Genomic DNA, 14,535 nt, shown 5'->3' on the forward strand with positions numbered 1-14,535 from the left:
TGCCAGTGCAGAAAAATGCTTACGACTTTTTCTAGTGTAGACATACCCCTAATTGCTCTCACAAAGATTTCTAATGACATCATACTAATTCTTAATTTCAGGGCCCTGTGAAATTTGCCGCTGAATCCACTTCTTAACTCAGAAATTAGTGTCTCCACCATTTTTGCTTGCTGCTGTCCCTATGTGTGGATGCACAGTGCTCTACTTGGTCTGGTCTGCCAATCTACTTCACTACTACTATAGCTTCTCCTGGAAAATTCACCTCTTCCACAATGCCTGCGCTCTGTGCCTCCATAATCCTCTCAATCTTATCTCTTAATCTTCCTTTATTCATGTATATGTTAATTAGTTATAGCTCAACTAAACCACCATGATTAGCACATACTTAAACTGAATAACCACATGATCACCGGGCTGTGTAACCCTCATCCTTCCCCATCCTCTCCCCTTCCCACATTTGTCACATCCACTTGCATTGTCATGCCTAAAACTTAGGTGATGAGAGCTTTCAGGCAGAGTCTGTGAGCCACATTCTCAAATAAGATCCAACACCTTTGCGCTGCTCAGGAAGCTCCACAGTGCTGCATTCTGGCTGCAAATGGCCAGCTGGGAATTCCCCCGTTATAGGGAAACTTGGTGCTGATGGAAAGATGCTGTAACCAGCTCTAGGGTCACTCACCTCCCCCTTCTCAGTATGTTGGGATGGGGAAGATTATTGTGCAGTAGAACTCTGCTGTGGCTAATCTACACTGACAAACAGTCCATTAAGGATCCTGCACCGGTGGCATTACTTAGAGCAGCCTCTCAGCTGGGGCTGGCCCTTTGAATCAGGAAATTTTGATTTTCATACACATTGTGAGGAGAGTGGTCACTTTGGATAAGCTATTACCAGCAGGAGAGTGAGTTTGTGTGTGTAGTTTTTGGAGGGGAGTGGGGGGGGGTGAGAGAACCTGGATTTGTGCTGGAAATGGCCCAACTTGATGATCACTTTAGAAAAGCTATTACCAGCAGGAGAGTGGGGTGGGAGGAGGTATTGTTTCATGGTCTCTGTGTATATAATGTCTTCTGCAGTTTCCACGGTATGCATCTGATGAAGTGAGCTGTAGCTCACGAAAGCTCATGCTCAAATAAATTGGTTAGTCTCTAAGGTGTCACAAGTGCTCCTTTTCTTTTTCCGAATACAGACTAACACGGCTGTTACTTTGAAACAGGAAATTTTAACTGGCTCCCTCACATAATCCCTGTGCTGAGCTCTCTCTCGGTTGCAGGAGAGAATTTGGCCTTGTTCCTTTTTGGGGTACTTGACTTTGCAACCTTAATACTATTCTTTTAATGTAGAGTTTTTTGTGTGTAATGAACATTGATACAAATAACATGCTAGTGAAATCTTTCTAAGCTTGTAAAGTGCTACTTGCTTTCAACCCCACGTGGGCAGTTCGACACCTTAGATCAGGATATTTTGTTGAACAAAACATACTCCTAATATTTTCATGCTAGAATTCAGTCTTTTACCAAGTAGACAAAGGTGCACTTTTGCTATCTACTGTTTATCAACCGGTAAGGGTTGGGGTGTTCGATGATTTTGATGGATGTTTCCTAGAATGACAGTGCTACATAGAAAGAGGGCATGACCAGGAACAAGGTTAAACTAGAGCTATGCTCAGGATTCATAATGAAATCTGAAACCATGCATGTTCATTATGAATCTAAAACTCAGGCCAGATTTATTGAAAAGCTCGCAAAACCTTTGCCCCAAACTGGTGCCTAGGAGCAATTCATGGAACCACATGGGGGGAAAAAATGCCAAACTCAGTGACATAATCTAAATTTTATTTTGAGTTTTGCGGGCTTGTCTGAGTGTGAAACTCAAACTGAAACTGATGGCATGTGAACCCACGTGAACATTTAAAAAGAAAATTGAACACTTGGAGGGGGGCAAATAGCTTGATTCTATTATGATTACTTATTTCTCCACTGCACCTAAAAAGGGGGAGGCATTACTTTCCCTGCTGCAGAGGGAAGGCAGCTGCCATTTTGGTTCATAGTGACACAGACTGTGTTCTCTCTCATGGTGATATACTTTTGCCATTCTCTTGCTGTGGCATGAAGGGTATTCTGATGGAAGGTGTGTGTGTTTTGTTCTTGATCCACTGAACCCTACCTTTTCCCCACAACCTGGGCAAATTGTAATTGTTGAATTTCTTACAGCTGTAGTCAAAGAATTAAGACCTAGATTGTCACAGCCCTCACCTGGCAATGTAGGGCCCCTTCTTTATTTCTCTGCTCAGATTGTGACTTCAACCATGAGGCTTGGTTCAGGTGCTGCTCTCCTGCTATTCCCCACTGCAAGCTAGTGGGCAGGAAGGGAGTGGGAAGAGACCTGGTTCCATCCCACTTGTCAGTCAGAGCAGCTGGCTGGGCATAGGGAAGGTGATCTGTGCAGGGAAAAAGGGAGAAGTAGTTAGCTCCTCCCCACAGAATAAGTGGGGAGCAGGGGAGGAATTGTGTGTCTCTGCAGATGTGGTGCAGTTGTACATTGTCCCTTACTTAGGGCAGGCCATCAGGTTCTGGTCTAGCCCTGGTAGTTTGGATAATTTACCTGGGTTGAAGGGACATAGATCATGCAAACCTTATTCCACTTTAAAGGATCTTTGTTATACGTTCAACAAGGACAAGTGCAGAGTCCTGCACTTAGGATGGAAGAATCCCATGCACTGCTACAGGCTGTGGACCAACTGGCTAAGCGGCAGTTCTGCAGAAAAGGACCTGGGGATTACCGTGGACAAGAAGCTGGATATGAGTCAGCAGCGTGCCCTCCTTGCCAAGAAGGCCAACGGCATATTGGGCTGTATTAGTAAGAGCATTGCCAGCAGATGGAGGGAAGTGATTATTCCCCTCTATTCGGCACTGGTGAGGCCACACCTGGAGTATTGCGTCCAGTTTTGGTCCCCCCATTACAGAAGGGATGTGGACAAATTGGAGAGAGTCCAGCGGAGGGCAATGAAAATGATTAGGGGGCTGGGGCACATGACTTACGAGGAGAGGTTGAGGGAACTGGGTTATTTAGTCTGCAGATGAGAATAGTGAGGGGGGATTTGATAGCATCCTTCAACTACCTGAAGGGGGGTGCCAAAGAAGATGGAGCTCGGCTGTTCTCAGTGGTGGCAGATGACAGAACAAGGAGTAATGGTCTCAAGTTGCAGTGGGGAAGGTCTAGGTTGGATATTAGGAAACACTATTTCACTAGGAGGGTGGTGAAGCACTGGAATGAGTTACCTAGGGCAATGGTGGAATCTCCATCCTTAGAGGTTTGACAAAGCCTTGGCTGGGATGATTTAGTTGGTGTTGGTTCTGCTTTGAGCAGAGGATTGGACTCCTGAGGTCTCTTCCTACCCTAATATTCTACGATTCTATAAGGCTAAACCGATGTAGAGATGTGATTCCTTCACTACATTCCAGGTCAATAGTCCATAATTTTCTTTCAGTGTTAAGGCACTCTGCACTAGAACTAGTTTCACGTTGGCTTCTTTGAAAAAGACTAAGAGGAAAAAGCACTGCCTTTCGTTTTATGTTTGGTGAAAAGCTACTCGCAGACCACTTCTTTTCTTGCTCACATCAACAGGGAGATTAACTGTCCATAGCAACTCCATCCAAAATAATAATAATAAAAAGGCCAAGAAGTTGTGATCTCTGCAGAACAAGCTCTGTTGCCAAGACTTTTTTTTTTTTATCATGTTGAGTCAAGGACTGTAAGCGGATTGCTTAACACATGAATGATACCTCCCCGGCTGCATTTAATTATTTTTCATATTTATTTATGGATTGATTGTGTATTTTGAAAAAATTGATGTCTGCAAAGTCTATGGTCTGATTCAGTCACACTTCTATGCCGTTTTACTACTCTGTATTATATAATTTTGCTATCAGGGATATATACACACACACACACACATATATAAAACCTCCCTGGTGGAAAATTTATTTATATTTGTATAGCCTGTAGGCTACATTCTTGGTGGTTGGGGGAATTATGGTCTGTGGAGGATGAATGCACTTTTCTAACCAGAACAGCTGGTAATTCTCCAGTGACTGGTGTTTGTTTTAAAGTCATGTGGTGAGGGGGGGGGGGGGTTCAGCCTCTAAAATTTACTATTTAACTCTACAAGAGCTCAGTTACAGCACATGTTACACAAGAAGTCTATTCTTCCCCCAGGTTATACTGCAAGAAAGAGGAAGTCTCTACTCATACTGAAAAACTCGGTCTAAATAGAGAATGAATGCTTGGTGCTACCACTGGTGTTTCTCTCTTTCTAGAGCAGCTGTTTAGATAAGTGCCAAGGAGATGTGATCACATTTAGGACATGTCAAACACAACTAGTACTGCACTTAGGGGCATATCTTGGTCTTCAGGGAGTCAGTGTCAAAACTCCCCCAGGAATAGGATTTGTCCATTAATTGTGGTCAGTCAGTGGAAAGGTTTAGTGTTAATCAAAAGGAGACATGTTGGGCCATGTTCCATAAAAACCGTTGCTGACAGAGTTTTGAAAATGGTTGCACTTTACCAAAAAGAAAGGCTTTTTCCTTTCAAGAGACACAGAAGCGGACCACATGACTAACAGGTTTACCTTCAGAGGAATATCCCAGAATACTTTCAAAGTTTTGCCCAGGCCTCCCCAAAATCTCAACTCTGAAAATATGTTTTAGAAGTAATAGAAAGCCTTGAACTAATCTAATATCCATTCTGTTATTTTAATACTTGCCTTTCTTCCAGTGTGTAGTCCCATTGCTTCTCTGTTTACATATTATTCCCACGTACTGTCATTATTATTGTGATTTTACTGTTGTGTTTGGAAACAGAGCACAACAGGAGTGTCAGTATATTGCTTGTAAAATACAAAGCAGAGTAGTGTAACATCCATGTAACCTCTGCAAAGAGTGTAAAGTAGTTGGAGATGCTATCCTAAAAAAGGTCAGATTCTGTGTGTTTTGGTGGCTTTTAAAATATAGATTGCATTTAAGGTTTTGGGATTTTTTCCAACTATTTCTTTGAAATCTGCACAGATTTTCAGACTTGTAAATCTTAATTCCAGTCAAAGATAATACCCAGCACAGAAGAGACAAAGAGAATAGTTCATCTAAGTCAAGGATAGACAAGAAGTATAATTTTTCCTGGCTCATATCACTACAATCTCTCCACACCTCCCTCCTGATCACCCCTCTCCACAACCAAATGACAGGTAACAAAACACAATTGACACCTCTAGGTTTGATTCTGCTCTCACATACACTGGTTTATGTTAAGAGTAGCTCTGCTGGAGTGTAAGGAGCTGCACCAGTGTGAAAATGAGTCAGGGGCCCTGTAATTTTAATTGGATTGTAGTTTGAAAATATTTTTCCCTTTTGTAAAATAAATAGTGGGCTTGTTTGAAATTTATTTAAAATAAACCAAATCTTTCTTGCCTTGCTCATGCATATTTTCTTGCTGAAGTCAGTGGGGTTATATGGGCATGGTGAGCAGGAATTACACCAGTATGTCCCCAGTTTAATTTGATAAAGTTCACGTGTTCCTATTTGTTCATAACAAAATATCTTAATATGATACAGTTTTTTAAAAAGAGCCTACATTTAAAAAACAGCAGTAAAACACTGTAGTCTGGTACGAATAGTCAATACAGCTGTCACTTATATAGAGCAGTTGTAAACCATTCTTGATTTGATACATCTTTCCCACCATTGACACAAATGGGAACTGCCAGGGAAATCTTGCTATGACTCTGGCTCTCATTTAGCACTAATTGTTTTAAGCATAGTGTTTTGGAAATGCAACCATGTAAATTTACCTAACTATTCAGCTTTGATAGTGAGAGCACTTTGACAAAACTTCCCTTTACCTGGATCAAGTCAATTTCCCATAAAGATGGTTGATCTTAAAAGTGCTACAGGTTCCTGCATGGACCACAAGGGCACAGCAGTAATCTCAGATTTCATAGCTCTTTATAGTATGGCTAATATCAGGTCCTTTAGCCAGCACAACACACAAGTTCAAAACTCAGAGGACTAGAAAATTACTTTGCTTGATTCACTTTAAACGGGTATGTCTGAAAACATCAAACAAGAATCTGTCTGCCTTTAAAACTTTCCAGTTATGGAAAATTGCCTCCTTGATGCCTGGCATATACTGCTCCTGACTCAAAAGAGCTAAATTCTTCTCTCAAATTCATAACCTTGTCCTCAGACTGGAAGGCATTATTGGGAGCCCCTTGTTAAAATCCCCTCCCCAAAGTAAAGGGCAAGTCAAGATGATCCTGCTGCTGCTGATGGAGTTCTCCCCCCTCTCTGCTTACTGCTAAACCATTCCTGCCAGTGGTGACTTATCCCAGGGGCCCATAACAATACTTCAGAAGAGCAGCATTCTTTTGCCTTTGGAATGGTCCAGGTTGCACTAGAAGACAGGCATGTTCCAAACAGATTCCCAGAAGAGGATATCCCAGTCCGTCCTGCAAAGTCTTCACTCCCCACCCCCAATCATTAAATGACACCAGTTGAACTCTCTGGTGTACTATCCATATCGGGCTATACTGGGGCTTTGACCCAAGCCCCAAATAAGGGGCAGAACAGTGTTCTGCTGCCCGAGGAGCAGCCTGGAAACCAAACGAGGACTCAAAGTCACAGTCTACTTCCTGGTTCTCCACCACCTGCTCTGGGAGGCAACAATCCACACCAAACCTATCCATGGTACAGATTACTGTCCTCTGCACAATGGCATAGCTATGCTGGCTTGCTCAATCCCTGACCAACTGCAGGGTACCAGTAGCTGTGCTGAAGCTGCTCCTACTCACGTGCTGCTCCCCATGATGTGTTGGTCTTCAGTGAGTCACAGTTTGGTCCATACTTTTTATATTATCCCTGAAAATTATACTAACGTGCAGCAAAGTGTCTTCAGTTTTTGTTTTGGTTCCCCAGTGACATTGGCTTCTTGCTTGGTTATAGGCATCAAAAAAGCCCTTTTGTTGAAATGGGAATACAAATGAATAGATTACCCACTCTCTCACAGTTTTCCTATTATCATTTCATTGCTTGTTCTGCTGTTGCATGACTCTTTGGAAATAGAATCACAGAGGGAATTGTAAATTATTCTTAGTGTGGCAAAGCAATCTGATCTTAGGGTATCAAATACATATATTTACCATATCTGATTTACTTCCCAGACATAGTATGTTGGGTACTAATGGAGACTAAATGTTGCTAGTCCTAAAATTAGACCTACCCGCTTTTTTTGTGGGCATGCTTATGGATGTAATTCTCTCTCTCCCCTTTGCCTTCCTGCTCTATTCTTGCACGATTGAAATGACTCCATTTTTGTGACAGCAGGAATCTTGTAAGCCGGGTTGTGTGCACTATACTTCCAAAGGGACCCAGTGCTCTTACTTTGTGGCTTTTAGGTTTCTCAGCTGAGAAACTGGGATTTCATTTGTTGCTGCTACCTGCCTTTAGAAAGTGTTGAGGATTTTTGTTTTCCCCAAGGTTAGGAAAAAATGCAAATACAAATGCTGTACGTTACCTTTGGGGTCTGTAAATTTTGACAATGTTACTTTTAAACTGGGCAACACGTTCTCCAGCATCTTCAACAGTTTACAGCTGGTGATGTTTCATTATCCATTCCATAATATCACTAGACTGAATTCATATTAACAGGCCAAGCTCTGAGACATAACATAAAGTTTGCACCATGTAAAACAAGCATCCAGTGTTGTTTACAGTGGTTATTCTGTGTATTTATTTTTCCTTCCCAGTGGCAAAAGAGTCAATGAACCTGATTTTAAAGTCAAGCCATTCGTGTACTTCTCTTCCTGATACTTTGGGCAAATATCAGAGTATCAGTTGCAATCAGTGCAGCCAGGTCAATTGCTTTTGGCACAAAGGCATAAACTTAGTTCTTCTGCCTGCTAAGGGCTGTTTTTGTAGCAATCAGTGGGACTACTGTCTAGTCCACTTCCAAGACATCCTAATGGAAAACAAACCAGATTTAGCAAAACAGACAAGATTTCTTGGATCATAAACAACAATTTGAGGTAGGTGCTTCCCGTTGTATAGGTTTCTAGTAGAAAAACAATGATGATGATAATACCAGCTGCTGTTCACAATAGGTGAAATTCTGTCTGGTGCAGAGGCTTAGCAGTGGGACCAGTGGAACATAGATCTGTGTGAGCCCTCTGCACATAGGTAAACTTTGTCCACTGACCTGATTCTCTCAGGTGCTTTCCCTATAATTTGTTTGCTAAAACCTCAGCTAGAAAGTCTGCTACTTAACCTGATGGAACAAACTGATTACATTTCCTGTCCCATTATCGCCAGTGGTATGCATCATGCGATCATTTGTAATTAAAGTGATCATTACAAAAATGAATAGGAATGGGAGAGCCCACAATGATTTGGGTGTTTGTCAGCTTGAACTTCTACAGCTTATGGCCCTGATTCAATTAATTTCAGAGTTGTCCTGTTAATTTCAATGGGGCTACTCACATGCTAAAAGTGAGGCTTGGGCTAGAGTACCTTGCTGAACTGGGGCCTACAGAAATGTGTGTGAGATTTCCAAAGTGCTCTTGGAAAAATGTTGTTGTTTTAAAGCAATTACTTAGATTTCATGTCATAAAAGCGATCAAAGGGTGAAATTCACCCTTGTGCAAAGGGCCAGGAAAAGGCCTGACCTCCATCTGAATCCCAGGTAATCCCTCAAAATAGGTTCTATAAGTGGTGCATGTGCCTGGCTGCGGCTGTCTGCACAGGGGTGAATTTCACCTCGGACTACACAACCCTTCTCTCCATATGGAACGGGTTAGAGAACAAAGCTCCATGGCAGGCTTACCAACTGGCAAGGAAAACATGGCTGGTCCAGGAAATGCTCAAATGGTTTTACTGACATTTTACACGTTTTTTCCCCTTCATCACAATAAGATTTGGTTTTAAATAGTTTTCATTGGCAGGTGATAGTCTTTGTTTTTGTTAGTCTGTAAACATATCAAATACTGGCAACACAGCTCCGTTATCTTAGCAGACAGGAAAATCTGGGCACTGGCATAGGAGATCCAGAGCAGGACCCTCATTGACGCTAAATAATCAACAGCTGTGCGGATGGATATTATGGAACCATGAGTTATTTTGATACGTCTTTGTGTTTGCAAGGGGATGATCTGTATGATGTTGTTTGTTTTTTCTATTACTCCATTTCATTTTCTCTCTCTCTGATCTTAGGCCTAGTCTAAATTGTACCAGTATAATGAGAGATGTGGTTTCATACCAGTGGAGTTAAACTTGGGGGGGGGGGGGCTCTCTCATCAGTTTAAACCTGGCTTGTATTGATTTAGCTGTTTTATCAGTTTTAGTCTAGGCACAAGTTAAACCAGTGTAACTAATTTTAAAACTGATAAGAGAATCCTTCCCACCCCCGCTCCCCAAGAGGTACTCCTTAAATTGGTCCCTCCTGTTCTCTCTTTCCACATCCAGTCTCCCTCTGTCTTTTAGCAGGTCATTTACTTCTCATCATCAAGACTCTTTCTCAGCAGCCACATCCTCTAAGAATTACTCCAATCTCCTTCTCTTGAGAATCACAGCAGGAGGGATGCAGGATTATCACCCAAATCTCACTATAAAATTCTGAATAACATAGATGGTGAGCTGGCTTGGCTTACAACAATCTTTTCTTTTGTTTCTCACAATCACCTTTCCAGGCATCTTCCCTTGCACTTCAGATGATGGAATTTAAGAGACAATATCTCAATTGTTTCTGCACAAATAAATTAATGCTATCTTTGTGCATAAATCTTATAAACAACCTTTCAGCAGCCAGAGCATGAATTGTTTGCTTATAAACTTAAGTAGTGGAGGTGTGCATGGGCTTTCCATGTTTTTCTCTTGCGCACACAGCACTGTTTTCTAAATAAAGGTCAATCATCCTAGAAGTCTCTCCCAGCTTTCCTCTAAATTATGTATAATAAGCAAAGCCATGTGAGGCTGGCCATGAAGAATATTGGTGATTTGTAATAAATCTTTCAAGGAGTCGGCAGACATCTCCTGCCAGCTGTAATGTAGTTTATTAGGCAGGTTTTATGGTTGCCTCAATGGATATTTTTTTTGGCTCATAGAGTTCAGCTAGGATGAGGTGTAACGTGGTTCTGCCTCTACCTAATTTTACAGGTGCGTTGACTGATGCTCAAGATAATTGTCATAGGCAACAAAGTGAGATAATGATGCTCCCTTCTGGCTCTCTGGCTTTTGCTGTAATCTCTACGCTACATGGCCTCCTATTAGCAGCACTGTGCTGAGTTCTGCTCCTAGATTTCTCTCTATAGAGACCCACAGCTACAACCCTCTCATAAAATTGTTTGGTAGATGCTAAATAATCAAGTTCAATGTTCTGCTTCTGCTCTAATTTATCTGACTTTGGAGACTGCACAGTACTAGCTGCATTGGTTACAATGAGCCAGCTTCAGCTCTGGTGTAAGAGGGTACACTTCTATTAGAATAAAGAAAAGGAGTACTTGTGGCACCTGAGAGACTAACCAATTTATCTGAGCATGAGCTTTCGTGAGCTACAGCAGCTGTAGCTCACGAAAGCTCATGCTCAGATAAATTGGTTAGTCTCTCAGGTGCCACAAGTACTCCTTTTCTTTTTGCGAATACAGACTAACACGGCTGTTACTCTGAAACCTTCCATTAGAATGCACCTTCTGCTTCTACCAGGACTATATAGAACCCAGGATCATATATCTGGTGCAGCATATTTCCAGTGTCGTCTTTTGCCATAACTGACAGAGAATAGGAATTGGACTCTACGGTATGTCCATGACTGACAGAAGCTGCGAAAGTTTTGTCACGTGTTGCACATCTACTTTGTATCATGTTCAGTGGAACTGGAGTCAGAGGGCTCATGTTCCCTGGAGGGACTGTTATTTAGGGTATGCCAGAAGAATAGGAAATAGATGGAATTAAGCTGGAAGCAACTCAGCCACATGGACAGAGAAATGCACAGAGTTTAATAAAGTTCCATTTGTTCAACTTAACCTGCATTCAGCTTCACTATTTGCTGATGAACTACGCTTGGTGGTCTTATATCATGAACCAATCATGAATGCAGTGCTGGCTGGAAAATCTTTTGTCATTAAAGAAATAATCCTGCTCTGCTTTGTAAAATCACATGTCCAACAAGGGGGAAGGAATGCAAGCCAAAATAGAGAAATAATGGGTTAAAGAATATTTAAGTAAGTTAGATGTATTCAAGTCAGCTGCGCCTGATGAAATGCAGCCTAAGGTACTTAAGAAACTAGCTGAAGCAGTCTTTGAACAATTAGCAGTTATCTTTGACAACTCTTGGAAGACAGGTGAGGTTCCAGAAGACTAGAGAAGGCAAATGTAATACCTGCTTTTAAAAAGGGGAACAAAGAGGACCTGGAAACCTGTAGACCAATCAGTCTAACTTTGATACCTGGAAAGATATTGGAACAAATTATTAAACAATTTGTAAGCACCTGGAGGATAATAGGCTTATAAGGAAAAGCTAGCATGGATTTGTCAAAAACAAATCATGCCAAACCAATTTCCTTCTTTGACAGGTTTACTGGCCTAGTGGTTAGTGGGGAAACAGTAGATGTGATTATATCTTAGTTTTAGTAAGGCTTTTGACACAGTCCCAAGTGACATTCTCATAAGCAGACTACGGAATGAAATTACCATAAGGTGGGTGCACAACTGGTTGAGAGTCGCACTCAAAGAACAGTTATGGTTTGCTATCAAACTGAGAGGGCGTATCTAGTGTGGTTCCTCAGGAGTCCGTCTTGGATCTGGTACTATTCAATATTTTCATGAATGACTTAGATAATAGAATTAGAATTCAAAATGCCCTTGACAAATTAGAGAATAGTTTGAAACCTACAAGAAGTAGTGGGGGCAAAAGATCTATCTTGCTTTAAGATTAAACTCGATAAGTTTATGGAGGAGATGGTATGATGGGATAACATGGTTTTGGTAATTAAATATTCATGGTAAATAGGCCCAATAGACTGTGATGGGTTTTTAGATGGGGTAAGATCCAAGTTACCCGGGAAAGAATTTTCTGTAGTATCTGGCTGATGAATCTTGCCCATATGCTCAGGGTTTAGCTGATCGCCATATTTGGGGTCGGGAAGGAATTTTCCTCCAGGGCAGATTGGAAGGCCCTGGAGGTTTTTCGCCTTCCTCTGTAGCATGGGGCACGGGTCACTTGCTGGAGGATTCTCTGCTCCTTGAGGTCTTCAAACTACAATTTGAGGACTTCAATAGCACAGATATAGGTGTGAGGTCTTTTTTAGGAGTGGTGGGTGAAATTCTGTGGCCTGCATTGTGCAGGAGGTCAGACTAGATGATCATAATGGTCCCTTCTGACCTAAATATCTATGAAAAAAAAAAGAAGAAATTCAGTAAAGACAAGCACAAAGTATTTCACTTAGAAAGGAATAATCAAATGCACAGCTATGAACTGGGGAATAACTGTCTAAGTGGTGGTACTGCTGAAAAGGATCTGAGGGTTAATAGTGGATGACAAATTGAATAGGAATCGATGTGATGCAACTGCAAAAAAGGCTAATATCATTCTGGGGTATATTAACAAGAGTGTTGTATGTAAGACATGGGAGGTAATTGTCTCACAGTACTTGGCACTGGGGAGGCCTCAGCTGGAGTATTGTGGGTGCCACGCTTTAGAAAAGACGTTGACAAATTGGAGAGTCTAGAGGAGAAATAAAAATAAAAATTTTAGAAAACCTGATCTTTGAGGAAAGGTTGAAAAAACTGGGCATGTTTAGTCTTGAGAACAGAAGATTGCGGGAGGAGGACACCTGATAACAGACTTCCAATATGTTAAGGGCGGTTATAAAGAATATGATCAATTGTTCTGCATGTCCACTGAAGGTAGGACCATAAGTGGTGGGCTTAATCCGCAGCAATGGAGATTTAGGATAGATATTAGGAAAAACTTTCTAACCATAAGGATAGTTAAACTCTGGAATGCTTCCAAGAGAGGTTGTGGAATCCCATCACTGGAGGTTTTTAAAAACATATTGGACAAACGCCTGCCAGTGATGATCTAGGTTTACTTGTTCCTGCCACAGCACAGAGGGCTGGACTTAGTGATTTCTCAAGGTCCATTATAGAAATGTAGGGCTAGGATTTGAAGTTGTAATAGGCCTGGTCATGGGATTTCTGAATGGAAGTGGGACACTGGGTGGAATTATATACAAAACACTATCCAGAATGCCCGTCCAGCTATTTCATAGTTGTATCTTTATCTGAATGCAAGGAACAAATATCAAGGAGTAAGTGTGGCATCGGCTTGTGTGCAAACTGAGTTCTTGTCTACTTCTGCCTTTTGGATGTGCCAGTGTCACTTTCTCTCGTTAACTGCAATGGAAACAGTGTGGATCCATCTCAAGAGAGAATTTGGTTGTATGATCATTGAAGGTGAAATTCAACCCCTGTCCCAAGGGCCAAGACAAGACCTGTGCACAAATTTTCGGTCTTGCTTAAGCCCTTGTGACACTTTCTCGGGGTGCCCAGGATGGAGTCATCTTGTTACCTCCCTGCCTCCAGTATGAGGAAGTCTTTCTTGTAGGAGTCAAGTGTCGGAGAGTGTACAGCATCGGCCTTCCGACCACGCAAGCACTCTCCTCAGGATTCTACAAGTCCTAGTTTGCGGTGAAGGTTAACAATAGGTGCACCCAGTCCCTGAGCCCCCTTGAAGAGCATTCCCCTGCAGTATCCAGCCCTTGTGACTGGACATTCACAGTAATTACCTGGTTCACTACTACAAAGGGAATAGTATATACATACCACCTTGTTTGATTCAACTGAGCATCAGCTCCAATATACCACAGTACTATAATCTGTTTATAGTGAAAACAAATAGTTTTCATTAACAAAGGTTAAGGGTTAAGAGATAGTAAGCAAGAGCAACAGGTTACAAATAAAACAAAAGTGTAGTCTTTCTGGAGACTAAACATTAACTTTACAGGCTACAATCCTTATCTAAAGCAGTCTTATCTCACCTAAGCCTCTTCTGCAACGTTTCAATCCAGGTCAGTTGAGAACTTGTTTTCATGGATGTAACTGCACTACCCAGTTACCCCTCAAGTAGAGGATAAAAGAGGGGTCCTGGTGCTGCCTTCTTATACCTCCAAAGTTAATTGTCTTTGTCTCCAGAAGCAGGATGACCCTGAGGAGTTCAGATTCTGGTGAGCTCTCCCCTGTTGAGTTCACATTCCCCCATCAACCTGTTTCTCCTGTTGACTTTACATGGAAATGGGTCTTGCTTTGTGTTGACTTTACAATGCTTAATTCACATTGGGGACCTAAAGAGACATGTGATTCCACATCCTTTTGCCTGGCAAAAACCTGCCTGGGACACAGATTCTAAACATATTTTCAATACGTACGTGCAACTTCTCCAGTATCATCTGTACATACATCACACAATTATTAGGAGGATCATTACGATGTAAGCTTTCA

The sequence above is a fragment of the Lepidochelys kempii genome, chromosome 1, assembly GCF_965140285.1.
Source record: "Lepidochelys kempii isolate rLepKem1 chromosome 1, rLepKem1.hap1, whole genome shotgun sequence".
NCBI classification, from domain to species: Eukaryota; Metazoa; Chordata; order Testudines; family Cheloniidae; genus Lepidochelys; species Lepidochelys kempii.